At 42.6% G+C, this 12,306-nt stretch overlaps 1 long non-coding RNA gene across 2 annotated transcripts in view; it reads right to left on the bottom strand.

The window, feature by feature from the left end:
- LOC122552562 (uncharacterized) overlaps positions 1-7,087 on the bottom strand; it is a 42,897-nt gene extending 35,810 nt beyond the window's left edge. For both annotated transcript variants that reach the window (XR_006312416.2, XR_015758333.1), the window contains exon 1: positions 6,718-7,087. This is a non-coding gene — a long non-coding RNA (uncharacterized LOC122552562). The remainder of the gene's footprint in view (positions 1-6,717) is intronic.
- Between the last annotated feature and the right edge of the window lie 5,219 nt (positions 7,088-12,306).

The raw sequence follows: 12,306 nt of genomic DNA, 5'->3' as shown, positions 1-12,306 counted from the left end.
TGCTTTTTCCCCATACCATTTGATCCCTTTATCCCAAATAAATATATTGAACACCTTCTTGAAACCTCTCAATATTTTGACCTCAACTGCTTCCTGTGACAGAGAATTCCACAGGTTCCCCACTCTCTGGGTGAAGACATTTCTTCTCAAGGACCATTTACAATGGACAACAAGTGCTGGCCCAACTATGATGGCCATGTGCCAAGAATGAATGAAACAAAACCAGAGAGAGAGAGGAGAATGTTAAATACAACACTGAGAACAAATGAGATGGAGAAGCAGAAAGATAGAGAGAAGATAAAGAATTTGAGATTGAGAAACTGGTGCAGGAGGATAAACCGTTTATTCTATCTGTGAGTAAAAGAAGAGAAGGTAACTATTCTATGTTTATATCAAGCTCTCTGCTTTCTATTTACCAGAGGAATTTAACACATTCTCCTCTCCAATAAATCCATGTGGAAATGGTTACTGTATCAGATTATTCTAAGGTAAACAGGACTTATCTGTTACAGTCAGCTGGGTTCCTGTCCCACTGATATCTCCCCACACTTTACAGTAATAGACCCCAGTGTCTCTTGCGCAATTGCAATAAGACCTCCCTTCTCTTATACTCCAACCTCCTTTAAATCAGGGCCAGCATTCCATTTGCCTTCCTGATTACCTACTGTCCCTGTGTGCTGGCTTTCTGCAGTTTTTATTCATTTAAATAATATTTTGTTAGTTTGTACTCTCTTCCAAACTTCATATTTCCCTTCATTGTACTCCAATTGCCAGCTTTTTGCCTACTAGTTAACCTACCATTCGTCTCTCTGTAAACTGTTTGTACCCCTCTCACAATCTGCCTTTCCACCTATTTTGTGTCATTTGGAAGTATTTCTACAGTACATCCATTTCCTTCTTCCCAGTCATTAATCTGTGTTGTAAACAGTTGTGGTCTGAACACTGATCTCATGGAACCCCATTGGACATGCATCATCAACATCAACTTGTTTGCTGCCCTTTGATCAATTCTCGATAGTCCATACTAGTATAGAACCTCCAATACCATGGGCTCATCTTTTGTCTTAAATTTTTGTGATGTCCCTTGTCAAACACTTTCTTGAAGTCAAAATACAACAGTGGTTCCCCACTATCCATGCTGGTGAAGGTTTCTTTAAAAAGCTCCCTTAAATTAGTCAGACAGGATTTCCCTGTCATGAAGCCACACCAACTCTGCTTTATTAGGTTACAGTTGCTAATACTTCCTTAATAATTGATTTCAATATTTTTCCAACAATAGATGTGAGGTGAATTAACCTACAGTTACCCACTTTGTTCCGAGAGTCATCGAGTCATACAGCATGGAAACAGATCCTTTGGTCTAATTCATCAATTCTGATCAGCTAAGCATCACTGAACTAATACCATTTGCCCATGTTTGACAATAGACAAGAGACAAGAGACAATAGACAATAGGTGCAGGAGTAGACCATTCAGCCCTTCGAGCCTGCACCGCCATTCAATATAATCATGGCTGATCATTCCTAATCAGTTTCCTGTTCCTTCCTTATCTCCATAACCCTTGATTCCACTATCTTTGAGAGCTCTATCCAACTCCTTCTTAAATGAATCCAGAGTGTGGGCCTCCACTGCCCTCTGTGGCAGAGCATTCCACACAGCCACCACTCTCTGGGTGAAGAAGTTTCTCCTGAGCTCTGTCCTAAATGGTCTACCTCGTATTTTTAAGCTATGTCCTCTGGTTCGGCACTCACCCATCACTGGAAATATGTTTCCTACTGCCAGAGTGTCCAATCCTTTTATAATCTTATACGTCTCAATCAGATCCCCTCTCAATCTTCGAAACTCAAGGGTATACAAGCCCAGTCGCTTCATTCTTTCAGTGTAAGGTAATCCTGCCATTCCAGGAATTGACCTCGTGAACCTGCGCTGCATTCCCTCAATAGCCAGAATGTCTTTTCTCAAATTTGGAGACCAGAACTGCACACAGTACTCCAAGTGTGGTCTCACCAGGGCCCTGTACAGCTGCAGAAGCACCTCTTTGCTTCTATACTCAATTCCTCTTGTTATGAAGGCCAGCATGCTATTAGCCTTCTTCACTACCTGCTGTACCTGCATGCTTGCCTTCATTGACTGGTGTACAAGAACACCCAGATCTCTCTGTACTGCCCCTTTACATAAATTGATTCCATTGAGGTAGCAGTCTGCCTTCCTGTTCTTGCTACCAAAGTGGATAACCATATATTTATCCACATTAAACCGCATCTGCCATGCATCTGCCCACTCACCTAACTTGTCCAGGTCACGCTGTAATCTCCTAACATCCTCATCACTTTTCACCCTGCCACGCAGCTTTGTATCATCAGCAAATTTGCTAATATTATTGCTGATACCATCTTCTATATCATTAACATATATTGTAAAAAGCTGCGGTCCCAGCACGGATCCCTGCGGTATCCCACTGGTCACTGCCTGCCATTCCGAAATGGAGCCGTTTATCACTACCCTTTGTTTCCTATTAGCCAACCAATTTTCAATCCAATCTAGTACTTTGCCCCCAATACCATGCACCCTAATTTTACTCACTAACCTCCTGTGTGGGACTTTATCAAAAGCTTTCTGAAAGTCCAGGTACACTACATCTACTGGATTTCCCTCGTCCAACTTCATAGTTACATCCTCAAAAAATTCAAGAAGATTAGTCAAGCATGATTTCCCCTTCATAAATCCATGCTGACTCTGTCTTATCCTGTTACTACTATCCAGATGTGCAGTAATTTCATCCTTTATAATAGACTCCAGCATCTTTCCCACCACTGAGGTCAGACTAACTGGTCTATAATTACCTGCTTTCTCTCGCCCACCTTTCTTAAAAAGTGGTACAACATTAGCCACCCTCCAATCCTCAGGAACCGACCCCGAATCTATTGAACTCTGGAAAATAATCACCAACGCATCCACGATTTCCCGAGCCACCTCCTTCAGTACCCTGGGATGCAGACCATCAGGCCCGGAGACTTATCAATCTTCAGACCTAACAGCTTCTCCAACACCAAATCCTGGCAAATATAAATTCCCTTAAGTTCAGGTCCTTCAGCCACTGTTACCTCAGGGAGATTGCTTGTGTCTTCCCAAGTGAACACGATCTGAAGTACCCATTTAATTCCTCTGCCATTTCTTTGTTCCTAGTAATGTATCCCCCTGTTTCTGTCTTCAAGGGCCCAATTTTTGTCCTAACCATTTTTTTGCCTTGCACATACCTAAAAAAGCTTTTACTATCCTCCTTAATATTCTTGGCCAGTTTACCTTCGTACCTCATTTTTCCTCTGCTTATTTCCTTCTTAGTAATCCTCTGTTGCTCTTTAAAAGCTTCCCAGTCCTCAGTTTTCCCACTTATCTTAGCTATGTTATACTTTTTCTCTTTTAACTTTATATGTTTCTTTACTTCCCCCGTCAGCCACGGCCACCATGCCTCCTCCTGGGATCTTTCTTCTTTTTAGGAATGAACTGATCCTGCAACTTCTGCATTATACACAGAAATATCCGCCATTGTTCCTCCACGGTCATCCCTGCTAAGGTATTGCACCATTGAACTTTGGCCAGCTCCTCCCTCATAGCTCCATAATTCCCTTTATTCAACAGAAGTACTGTCACTTCTGACTGTACCCTCTCCCTCTCAAATTGCAGATTGAAGCTTATTGTATTATGGTCACTACTTCCCAATGGCTCCTTCACTTTGAGGTCTCTGACCAATTCTGGTTCGTTACACAATACCAGAACCAGAATTGCCTTCTCCCTGGTCGGCTCCAGCACCAGCTGCTCTAAGAATCCATCTCTGAGGCACTCCACAAAGTCTCTTTCTTGTGGCCCAATACTATCCTGATTCTCCCAGTCTACCTGCATGTTAAAATCCTCCATAACAACTGTAGTGACATCTTTGCGACAGGCCAATTTCAGCTCCTGATTTAACTTACATCCGACTACTGTTTGGGGGCCTCTAGATGACTCCCAAGAGGGTCTTTTTACCCTTGGTATTTCGAAACTCTATCCACACTGACTCTACATCTCTTGACTCTAGGTACACCCGCGCAAGGGACTGAATATCATCCCTTACTAACAAGCCACCCCACCCCCTCTGCCCGTCAGTCTGTCCTTACGATAACACGTGTATCCTTGAATATTCATTTCCCAGGCCCTGTCCACTTGAAGCCACTTGAGGCCCATATCCCTCTAAACGTTTCTATTCATGGACCCATCCAAATGTCTTCTTACAGATGTAATTATACTGACCTCTAAAACTTCCTCTGGCAGTTTGTTCCATACATGCAACACCTTCTGTGTCAAGAATGTGTCCCTCAGGTCCCTTTTCAATCTTTTCCTTCTCACCTTATAAATATGCTGTCTATTTTTGTACACCTCTACCCTTGGGAAAGGCCTTAGCTATCCACTTTATCCGCGTCCCACATAAATTTATAAACCTCTAAAGGGTCACCCCTCATTTTCTTACATTGCAGGAAAAATAACCCCAGTACCTCCTTTTAACTCAAACCCTCTATTCCCACCAACATCCTTACAAATAGTATCTGTACTCTTTCCAGTTTAATAAAATCTTTGTTTACACGATGATCAGAATTGTGTGGAATATTTTAAAAGTAAGGGGAAGGGCTTGTCCTGGTTTAGAGTTTAGAATGAAAAAAAGATTTGAAACATCTCTTTGGGCCTTGACCGGGTGAATATGGAGAGGAGGTTGTTTCCCTTTGTGGGAGTGTCTGGGACCAGAGGGCAAAAGCTCATAGGAATGGGTCTCCGATATAAGATGGAGATGAGGAGGAATTTCATCTCTCAGAGGAAGTGAATCTGAGGAATATTTTACTACAGAGGGCTGTCAAAGGCTGGGTCATGAAATATATTTAAGTTGAGAGAGACATATTTTCAATCAGTAATGGAATCCAGGGATATGGGAAAAAGGCATGAAAGTAGAGATGGGGACTATCAGAACAGCCATGATCTCATTGAATGGTGAAACAGGCATGATGGGCTAAATGGTCTAATTCTCTTTCTATGTCTTGTGGTCTTAAGCTCCAATTGAGGTATTTAACATCCATCAGTATTGGATGGTTGTTCAAACCAAAATAATGTTCAGGGTGAAGGGGAAAAGGCAAACAATTGACACTACGTCAAAGTGCTGAGAGAGCCAGTGCTGAAACAATGGGCCCAATGGCTTCCTTCTTCATCAGAACATTCCTATGAGTTTGGGAACAATGAGATTCCACTCTGTGCAGCAAAAGTTGCTTCCCCTTTTCTGTTTCCTGGCCTCAGTTTGCAGCTGGTACTCAGAAAAGGCAACCCCTATCTCAGGCAAATTGTCAAAACTCTTTTTGAGCTAGCGTTCCCTCTCTTTGCTCTGTAGATGGTGAAATCCCCAGTTTATTCCACATGATTGTCTGTCCTTTGAACAGCTGGGAAATGGTGGGAACACAGGGGGATACTATACTCTCAGTCAGTGTGAGGTGGCAGCTTGGCTCAGTTGGTAACTCTCTCACACTTAGAACAAAGAAGAACAAAGAACAAAGAAAATGACAGCACAAGAACAGGCACATCGGCCCTCCAACACAGCACCAATCCAGATCCTCTACCTAAACTTCTCACCTATTATCTCAAGATCTGTATGCCTCTGCTCCCTGAACATTAACGCATTGGAATACATCTAAAATGATGCTATTGTGCTCGCCTCTACCACCTCCGCTGACAACGCAGTCCTGGCACCCACCATCCAAGGACAGGAAGCTGTGGCTGTCAAAACTATTTCTGGTGTTTGGCTCAAAGCCAATGTTCTGGTGGACTAGCCGGATGTCAGAGAACAGTTTCAGACAAGCTACAGTGGGTGGGTGTGGCTGTTAAAAAAAACAGATGAGTGTGGTGGCATGGCAGCAGATCATCTGGCAGGAGGGGCTACAAACAGCAGCAACAGAGAGAAGATTGCACTCTGTCCTTGTTTCCATCAGATGTTGTATGGAATGCTAGAGCATCCAATTCAAAGATTTAAAGATCACAAATCACAATGTGAAAAAGAACAGGAGACACTCTCCATCTCCTGATCATCAACATCCTTCCTTCAATTAACACCATCACACAAAACATGAACTGGCATTCAGCACATTCATCTTTGGAAATGTTCCCAGTGAGGAACAGACCCAGGATTCGGTGCTGTCACAGATACTGAACTTCAAACTGGTTCACAGTTTGTGATGTCCTGAAGATGTTTTAATGGAACAAATTCAATATTATTGATTATAGAAAATTGATGCGAGTGATCGGTGAAACTCACTCTGAATCACAAAGCTGTAAATTCACCAACTTTGTGAAAATGGGAGGTTGTCTTTCAAATCCACACTAACGAGACCCAGTGAGCACACAGGCTGATCCAATTCACCTGAAATTCACACCTTAATGTGCAGCCTGTCCCTCAATCCCATTCTCCCAGAAAATGAATGACAGCAAAGGATGGGAGGAACACTCTGTTTTCTGCTCTGTGTTCCCACACTGTGGAACTCTGTGTTAGCTGCACCAAACAATCCCCAAACAGTGATAAATTCTCCTTGTGACACACCCCTCTAGCTCTGAACGTTCTAACTATAGAATTCATACAAATTCCACAGCAGCACAAACCATGGAAAGGTCTTTTATAACAAGTTAAATTTCTCCAAAGCAAACACTTACCCACAGTAACACAGAGATACAGGATCACAGCAAACCGAGTTCCACTGATCATCTCAAGAGAGTGACAGCCCTGTTTGTCCACACAATTTATTGTAAATCCAGTTGATACATCAAAATACAAAGTGTCCAGGCCAACTGCAGCTTCTTTAGTCTCTTGTTTCTCAGGGGTTAAAGTTGTTAAAATGTTAGTAAAGAGGAAGTTCAGCACAGTTCTCTCATTTCCCATGGGGACTGAAATTTGAAACATTTCTTCTTTTTCAAAGTTTCTCTTTAACTTCTTTTTAACCCTTTGGTGAACAGACATCACTGAGTGGGCTTTCCATGAAGTGAATCTGATATTGTTTGTGTTTATGATTTGTTCGCAGTGTATTTACCCTGAGAATTACACAGAGGTGGTTACAATCGCTGCAGTAATTATCATGAAAATGGAACATATCCACAGATTATTTACAGATACATTAAAGTTATAATTGCAACATGGTTATTTAAAATTCAACATTGTCATGACTCCCAGGAAATTAAGCCCACTATTCCCAGAGTTGGCCCAATTGGGAAAGATTGCATTAAACATTCCAATCAACTCCTGACCAATGAACTCAGGGTAAATGTAAACACAAACCAGGTTACTGAACTGATCAAGATAAACTTAAACATATTGCAACTTGTTTGTTTTAACCAAAGACAGAATGGAAACACAATTTCTGTTTGAATTTATCCTGTCCCATAAGAAGGCAGTCACACAAGATAGGCAAAACATTTGAGCTATAGGGAGAGGCTGAATAGATTGGGGCTATTTTACCTGAAACATCAGAGGCTGAGGGGTGACCTTTGGAAGTTTATAAAATCACGAGGGGTGTGAACCGGGTGATCAGCCAAACTCTTTTTACAGCATAGGAGAGTTCAAAAGGATACAAGTTCAAGGTGAGACGTAAAAAAAATTAAAAGAAACCATGTGGTTCATGTATTGAATGAACTGCCAGAGCAAGTGATGGAGGCAGGTACAATTGCACCATTTTAAAAGTGTCTGGATGGGTATATAAATAGGAAGGTACACCTATCACAAAGATTTACAGGGATATGGGCCAAATGCTGGCAAATGCAACAAGATTAATTTTGGGTAGCTGGTTGACATGGACAAGTTGAATCAAAGGGTCTATTTCTGTGCTTTATCTCTCCATGACTCTATAACTCTAAGACATGGCTATTAAGGGCAGAAAAGGGAGAAAACAAAAATCAGGGAAACTCATCTGATGCACCATGCAGAAATACATATATTTGACAAGTTCCTACCTTTTTCTTCATTGTATTTCCCTTTTGCTTAGAGTCATAGAGTCATAGAGATGTACAGCATGGAAGCAGACTCTTCGGTCCAACCTGTCCATGCTGACCAGATATCCCAACCCAATGTAGTCCCACCTGCCAGCACCCGGCCCATATTCCTCTAAACCCTTCCTATGCATATACCCATCCAAATGCCTCTTGAATGTTGCAATTCTACCAGCCTCCACCACTTCCTCTGGTGCAGCTCATTCCATACACGTACCACCCTCTGGTCTCTTTTATATCTTTCCCCTCTCACCCTAAACCTATGCCCTCAAGTTCTGGACTCCCCGATCCCAGGGAAAAGACTTTGCCTATTTACCCTACCCATGCCCCTCATGATTTTATAAACCTCAATAAGGTCACCCCTCAGCCTCCGACAATCCAGGGAAAACAGCCCCAGCCTGTTCAGTCTCTCCCGATAGCTCAAATTCTCCAACCCAGGCAACATCCTTGTAAATTTTTTCTGAAGCCTTTCAGGTTTCACAACATCTTTCCGATAGGAAGGAGACCAGAACTGCAATATTCCAACAGTGGCCTAACCAATGTCCTATACAGCTGCAACATGACCTCCCAACACCTGTACTCAATACTCTGACCAATAAAATAAAGCATACCAAATGCCTTCTTCACTATCCTATCTACCTGCAACTCCACTTTCAAGGAGCTATGAATCTGCACTCCAAGGTCTCTTTGTTCAGCATCACTCCCTAGGAACCTTACCATTAAGTGTATAAGTCCTGCTAAGATTTGCTTTCCCAAAATGCAGCACCTCGCATTTATCTGAATTAAACTCCATCTGCCACTTCTCAGCCCATTGGTTCACCTGGTCAATATCCTGTTGTAATCTGAGGTAACCCTCTTCGCTGTCCACTACACTTCCAATTTTGGTGTCATCTGCAAACTTATTAACTGTACCTCTTATGCTCACATCCAAATCATTTATGTAAATGACAAAAAGCAGAGGACTCAGCACTGATCCTTGTGGCACTCTACTGGTCACTAGCCTCCAGTCTGAAAAACAACCCTCCACCACCACCCTCTGGCTTCTACCTTTGAGCCAATTCTGTATCCAAATGGTTCATCCTCCCTGTATTCCGTGAGATCTAACCTTGCTAATCAGTCTCCCATGGGGAACCTTGTTGAACGCCTTACTGAAGTCAACATAGATCACATCTACAGCTCTGCCCTCGTCAATCCACTTTGTTACTTCTTCAAAAAACTCAATCAAGTTTGTGAGACATGATTTCCTACACACAAAGCCATGTTGACTATCCCTAATCAGTCCTTGCCTTTCCAAATACATGTACATCCTATCCCTCAGGATTCCCTCCAACAACTTGCCCACCACCATCAGGCTCACTTGTCTATAGTTCCCTGGCTTGTTCATACCACCCTTCTTAAACAGTGGCACCACATTAGCCAACCTTCCGGCACCTCACCACAATTACTTTCAGAAAGCTTTCAATATGGTTCCACTGTACAGAATAACAAGTAAAATGAACACACATGGATTTGGGATCCACGGATGGAGAATGGGTTGGCAAAGGAAAGAAAAAGTAGGAATGAACAAATCTTTCTCCAAATTGTAGACTCGTGGATGCTGCAGAGATCTGTGCTAGGACGCCAGGTATTCACAAATTGTTTCAATGATTTAGATGAGGGAACAAAATGTAATATCCCCAAGTTTGTTGATGACAAAAAGCTGGATCAGAGGATGAGCTGTGAGGAGGATGCAGAGAAGCCTCAATGTGAATTGGACAATTTGAGTGAATGGACAAGTGCATTGCAGATGCAGGATAATGTAGATAAATGTGAGGCTATCCAGGAAGGCAGATTGTTTGTCTGAAGGATTATAGATTGGGAAAAGGGAGAGGAGCAACGAGAGCAAGGTCTCCTTGAACACCAATTACTGAAAAGAAGACAAATGGTATGTTGGCTTTTATAACAAGAGGATGTGAGTATTGGAGCAGGAATGTCTTGCTGCAGCTATACCGGACCTTTGTAAGACCATACGTGGAATATTGTGCACAGTTTTGGAGCAACACTCCTCCTGATTCCCCAGAGCCTGACCATCATCAACAAGACACAAGTCAGAAGTGCGATGGAATGCTCCCCATTTGCCTGGATGATTGCAGCGCCAACAACAGTCAAGAAGATTCACACAATCCAGGAAAAAGCAGCCCATTTGATTGGTACTACAATCACAAACATCCACTTCCCCCATGGGTAAGTATTCTTTAGTTCAGAACTGTTCATCTCTGTGATGTCTGCCAGTATTTTCCTTGTTCAATGAAGACTCAACATTATTTCCAACTCACAGGGTGCTGCAGGAGACATGATTTTTAAAACCACAGCCATGCCAGCAGAACAGAATTTTTCTGTTTGAACCTACAGTCCCAAAAGGAAGGAAATTAAAAGATGTGGTATTTACAACTGACAGCACAAAGGGAATGGTGGCTGTAAATCCAGTGGCTGTCTGACAAAGTTCTGAGGGGAACATTGGGGTGTCACACCTGAAAAGGTGCCAGGGAACTACTGACAACAAAGAGAGAAATACAATTCAAAGCTCAGCAAGATCCCATGGTACAGAGAGAATGAGAGTGACTACTCATCTCAACAGAATGCCATTCAGGATTATGTCCTGAACTGCAGACATTTTGGAATTTACTCTTCCAGAACTATACTCAAAAGAAATTAACAGGCAACTGCTATCCCTGGTTTGTGAACGTTCATAGGTTGATGCACTGATGTGGAGTCTAGTCCTGCAAAAATCACAGCTTGGGAACAGTAATTAGACACCACTACACAACAGGTAAAGAAAATACTTCAACTCCATCGCTCTGAGTGCTGGAGGCCCAGCAACCCATTGACGCCACCATTTATCTGTTACCTGAAGAGGCAGGGAATAGAGACCGCATCGAGGCAAAAGGCTTTTAGTTTAGAAAAGCATCATTTGTTAATGCAATCTTGGTGAGCCAAAGGTTCCGTTCCTGTGCTGTACTGTTTTTTGTTTCTTTGTTTAAACTCCCATGAGGTTTCACCATTGACTTTTCAAAGGTGGGATGCTGAGGGGATGGGGAGGTGTTGCTGGTTAGCCCAGTTGACTGAGCACTGGTTTACAATTTACAGTATTATCAACAGTGTTGTTTCAATTCCCACAATAGCCGAGGTTATCAGGCAGCTCCCATTTCTATAGCCTCTCCCCTGACATGAGATATAGTCACCCTCAAGTTAAACACCCATCAGAAGTCGCCCTCCCTCTCCTTGTCTCTAATGAGAGCAGCTTCTGGAACTATGGCCCTCTGGGAATAGGATGACTTTACATTGACCTTACTTTGCACCAAACCCAGAGGCTGATCCAGATATCTTCTTAATTATTACCATCCCTGTGTCTGTCTTTCACAAGCTTTTCCCCTGGTTAGTTGCTAATGAAGAAACCCAGATTAATTTGGATTCCTTTCAAATAAAAATGCGTTTGAGCTGAGGAAAGATATCCGTGAGGTAAGGCCGCCTTTTAAAATTAATCTTGCTGTGACCAACCAAGAGAGGAGATGAATTAGGAAGAGGTGTCAGTTCATCCTTTCTCACTTGGGACCACTACCATTTGGAGCTATCACACTGGTAATCAGAACCAGGTGGGCTCCAGTCCAAACATAATGTAAACTGTGCAAGCTGCACTGAAGGATAAACAGGTGAATGCAGGACCAAACCCTCCGTAGAGGATTAAAACGTGGGAATGGAATGCAGATCATGTAGGAAATTGGTGAAAATAGACATGGCAGTAATTTAAAGGCTTGATGGGCTGAGTGGTCTACTCTTGTTCCTTGTTTGTCTGTCTGTTTGCATGTCAGTATGTTCATCTGTATATAGAAACCACAATGTTTACACATTTATTCCCCTTTGCTCATTGTGGCTGTTTGACATCCTGCGTATTTAATCCTATCCATGTTTAATTCAATAAATTCTATCAGGTCAAAATGTGAAGCTGTTGCCCGAAATGTGTAATTATTTCCTTTTGAGCACCAGCAGACTTCCCTCTCCAACTCTCAAGCTGCCTGCAATGGGGTCAGCTTTCTGCTGTGTCTGTTCCTATGTGACCCTCGATGCTGTCAGTTATCACCGGTCTCTCAGCCCTACATCAATATCAGAGTCACTGTTTGAGATAACGTCGGTCCAACACAACACAATGAACTATTCAGCCAACAGGCCTCCTGGGAATTCAGTGATAAGGCAAGAATTTAAAAAGAGCAGCAACCACCTGCCCAC

Source organism: Chiloscyllium plagiosum, unplaced genomic scaffold (assembly GCF_037043375.1).
Source record: "Chiloscyllium plagiosum isolate Xiang-an unplaced genomic scaffold, Cpla_swu_hap1 HiC_scaffold_10, whole genome shotgun sequence".
NCBI lineage: Eukaryota > Metazoa > Chordata > Chondrichthyes > Orectolobiformes > Hemiscylliidae > Chiloscyllium > Chiloscyllium plagiosum.
The sequence above is the reverse complement of the archived record's forward strand: the minus strand, read 5'-3'. Positions and strand labels throughout refer to the sequence as shown.